Source organism: Octopus bimaculoides, chromosome 5 (assembly GCF_001194135.2).
Source record: "Octopus bimaculoides isolate UCB-OBI-ISO-001 chromosome 5, ASM119413v2, whole genome shotgun sequence".
Taxonomy (NCBI): Eukaryota; Metazoa; Mollusca; class Cephalopoda; order Octopoda; family Octopodidae; genus Octopus; species Octopus bimaculoides.
Genome location: NC_068985.1, coordinates 42,281,472 through 42,286,374, shown reverse-complemented (window position 1 = coordinate 42,286,374; position 4,903 = coordinate 42,281,472).

Here is a 4,903-nt window from a genome sequence, read left to right as displayed (position 1 = left end):
ACACACACACACACGCACATATATATATATATATACATATATATATATATATATATATATATATATATATACATATACATATATATATATGCACATATGCACAGGACCAGTTTAAATTGCCAGCCTAAAACTCCTCGGACGATATGGTTAAAAATACCACCGCAGTGAATACAATGACAAAATAAATTTATAAATTTATATAAATAGGGATAAGATCGTTATTTAAAAATACCTATCTTATCAGGTGGCTAGCATGGGTATAAAAACTTCAAAGGTAATAATTATTATGAAAACTATAATTTAGGGTATCTAAGAGATACCACCATGCTTGAAATAGCAGTGAAATCTTGACTCTATAACCACATTAAATGTTCATACAGCACCAGGAGAGAAGACAAAAAGACAAAATAAACTAGGAAAAAAAATTACTGAATAATTCCAGATCACAGATTTCTGGCTCTGCATAAGAAATGCTCTGCCTTCATCAGTGGAATATACTCAGATAGCAAATAAATACAAATATATATACAACATATGAATACTTACATATACGAATGTATACATACATATATATGCACATATGCACACAACCAGTTTAAATTATATTAATGTGTCCTACTGGTTAAAATTCTATTTATTAGTGCAGCTGAAGATGGCACTGCATTTAAATTGATGTAATGATAGCATTGTTCAATTAAATGGAGCCGCTTGAAATAGTCATACTGCATTACTACTTGATATCCTATTGCTTATTTTGATGTTATATATATATATATATATATGTATTAGAAATAATACATTTCTAAATCTCTCAGAGAGACTTAAGCAGTAGTGATGCGATAAAGTAGTTGTATACTCCCAATAAGTGAATATACTACTGCTAATTAACCCTAGGAAGCTGGACCGCTTCCTGTCGGCCTTGACACATTTCCTGTGTCCTCATGTTTGCAAGGGGGAGACAACCTCCTCCACCCAGCCGAGCCAGCATTCAGGGACATGTCTCTGAGTCTTTGCTCGTCATCAGCATGAAGTAGCATGACCAGCTGGTTGAAGACGCCTGTCTCCCCCTCGCAAACATAAGGACACAGGAAATGTGTCAAGGCCGACAGGAAGAGGTCCAGCTTCCTAGGGCTAAATAGCAGTAGTATATTCCCTTATTGGGACTGTCACGTTAAGTTGGCAGTATACAACTACTTGATATATATATACACACACTTCCACACACACGTACATTAATATACATATACAAACATATAGACATAACTATATATCTTACAAAGAGGATTGCATTCAATGTCATCTTTTGTTATTAATGATACATCTTTTTTAGTGCTTTAGTTATTTTCCATTTTTGTTTTTTGGTGATCATAGGGAACAAATTATTTTCAAAAGCAAGTTGTCTACACATTCTGCAGTAAGTCAAAAAGTGTCTTAGGAATAATTTTATTCCTGATAAAATTCTCAACGCAGGGTTTAAATTCTATAAGTGTAAATCCTGGTAGATTTCATGATATACCCTTTTTTTTTTCACATGAGATGTACTTGTGTGTCTAATTTAGCTTTGTATTTTTCTATTAGTAAAGCTTCCATAGATATTCTCATTTTTTTTTTTTAATTCTATACAAATTTTACTATCCAATTTTATTTTGTAAATTATATTATAAGTTGCAATGAATCCTTGTTGTAAATGCATAGTCAATCAATAAGAAAGTGTTGTAGTTGTGTGTCCATTAAATAGTTTAAGCTATGACACTTATAACTTCCATGATTGCATTAAAATACATATATTATATTGGTTGTCTGAGATATGTTGTGGTTTTATACTGTATAGTTTTGTGTTAAAAAGGAGATTTCTATTCTTGTTATTGCAATATATTCTAAAAGCTATTAGTTTGTAGTTAAATTCAGTATAAGTTGTTGTGTTCTGTCAGAATATAATTTGAAAGCTCTTCAATTTTATTAGCAAGCTGTAGTTGTAAAGAAATTTGGGAGTCAGAGTACACTAAAGACAAGATATCTCTTCTCCTGGAGATTTCCTGCTAATCTTCTTTGAAGTTAATGGAAAGCAGTGAAACAAACACTTTGTTCTGAAGCTCTTTAAAATATCTTTATTAAAATATGTAAACAATTGAATTCTTTCAAATTGAGAAATAAAATATTCAACATAAATGATATATCACAAAACCCATAGCGCACCAATGTTTAGTATCCAGCCAAGAAGAAGAAGGAAGCCTTATTTCTCAGTTTTCCTCATCAAATTCATAGACATAAGAGAACTGAAATGGATAAGGATACAAAAATCAAAAAACAAAGAACCAAAACAAACTGTTTTCATGCTAAAATATCAGCTTCCTGCACAAGCTGAGCTTAGAGCGTATTGTTTCAATATGAAGTTGTCTGGCTGCAGTTTAGAAAAGAAGGTATTACTTGCTGATATTTCACATGACTTCAGTACAATTTTCACTTCTGAAAGTCTTCTTTCTAGTCAGTTTATGACTAGTTCCAATATTAAAAATTGACTTTCTCTCTCACATATATATGCACATGCATTGATGTAGTACACAGTAAGTGATAAATTGATTCCACAAGAGTCAATGACTTATATACAGTAGCGTGCAACCAATATCTTCATGGTGATCACAGAAAATATTGCAGTTTATAATGCCTAATAATAATTAGGTTTGACAATTTAGATTTCAAAATTCCCTGTTTGAAAATAGAACTAAAAAAACAAGCTCCTAAAATTAGAGATTAGATGGTGTTAAACTGGGCATCAAGCTAAGTTGACCACCTAAGAATACAGTACACAAAAGGTTTGAACCAATACCCTAAGGCAATATGCCCACCGCTCTAGACTGGTACTTTATTTTATTGATCTTGAAGGGATGACAGGTAAAGTTGACTTTGGTAGGACTTGCACTCAGTATATAAAGAGCTACAATAAACACTACAAGGTATTTTGTCCTAAGCTCAAATGACTTTACTAATTTGCCACTTATCTAATTAGATTTTTGCTTCTTTTTCTTAAATACAAACTAATGTAAGTATCCTGTGAGAAGCATTTTAAATATTCTACCAGGAACACTCTGTCATCAGATTTCAGCTGATATTTCAACAGATGTGAACTTCCTTAGAAATTCTGCTAATGAAAACTCAACACTCATCATAAAAACTAGTTTCCCAATCCTTAGAATAAGAAGAAGAAAAAAAGGGGTAAAAACTGTAAAATAACTTCTGCAATATAGAATTTCTTATTTCTTTGATATAGCTTTGCTATCTATCTATTTTAAGTATAATCATAGCTGGGAAGGTTTTAACAAATTTGTACTTGTATATACTGGCAGATTAACTGTTTTTACAGCCATATATCTTTCCTACCATTAACCAGTTCACTTTTTTTACAGCTCAGTGTCATTTCTATCATTAACCAGTTGAGTGTTTTTACAGCTAGATGTCTCTCCTATCATTAACTTGTAAACTATTTTTATAGTTAAATGTCTCTCTCTTACCATTAACTAGTTAACTGCTTTTACAGCTAAACGTTTCAGTCAAATGGAAAGGAAAAGTGAAATATATAATCACTAAAACAGACTAAAGCAAGCGCAATTATATATCTTGTCCAGCAAAAGAATACAATCTGGCTGAATTAGTATAAATTGAACTCAAGGCAATGCCCACAATAGTCAAACACCTTAATCTCAGTCATTATGTTTTACAAAAACTGACCATTACAAACCAATAATCAAAATCTATTTAGATCCCTCCACAGGGGGAAGTTAATGCTAAGCCCATATAGCCCCTTCCTAATTGAGGCTTTGATCCCTTATAAAAAGCTGATACATGATTTACAACAGTGATGTAGCAAAGAATGTTATGTATAAACCCTGGAAAGATAACAAATTCATGGCAATACTTTGTTTCATCTTGAGAGAAACTGAAATGAAAACTGCTAAAGAAATTAACAAGTAACAGTAGATAGAAAATGAATATCAAATATGGAAAGATATGTGTTTATCATATTGACTAAATTATCAATACTGTAGGGGATACAATACATGTAACACAGTTTGGTGTAGGTATATATGTTTGATGTAATACATATGTGTATATATAGGTATGTAAGAAAGTTTAGGTGTAGATATATGTATGACAGTTGGCATAGGCATGTATGTTACAGCTGAAGAAAAAGAATCGACAATTTTTTGGAACTTGTACAAAATACAATGATCTGGGGAAATAACAGTCCAAAGAAGTTTTCTTTGGAATTTCACTGGTTCTTGAGTAACACACACAGACATACACAACCATACACACAGTATGCTGGTCCAAACGTGTGTTTCATCATACAAAATACAAAACATTAAAGAATGTTAATTACACACAACTGACAGAAGTGTATAGAATGTAATACATATATATGTGTGTGTGTGTGTGGGTAAGTACATGAAGCTCATATCTACAGCCAGCCTCATAGTGATGTGATCGAACAAATTAGTGATTTCATTTTTGTCAATAAGATGCTGGCTTGATTACTCTCCTCACTAGATATGCATTTAAAATCATCCTTGCTTACTTCATACTGAAAGACATCTGCCTGTCCTCCCACCCCACCATTTTCTCCCAAATTTGTTTATTTTATTTATTTATTTTTTGCCAAAAACCCCCGTTTTTGGATACGGAGGTTCCGGAAAATTGCCAAAAACGCACGTTGTTAAATTTCCCCCACCACCAATTCTTCAATTTTGACTTTTTACCCCAACACTAACCCTAACCCTAACCCTAAAACCGTAACCCTAACCCTAACCCGAAAACCGTAACCCTAACTCTAAAACCCTAGCCCTAACCCCCTAACCCTACCCTAAAACCCTAACCGTAACTACAGAAATGTTTTGAAATTTTTGTC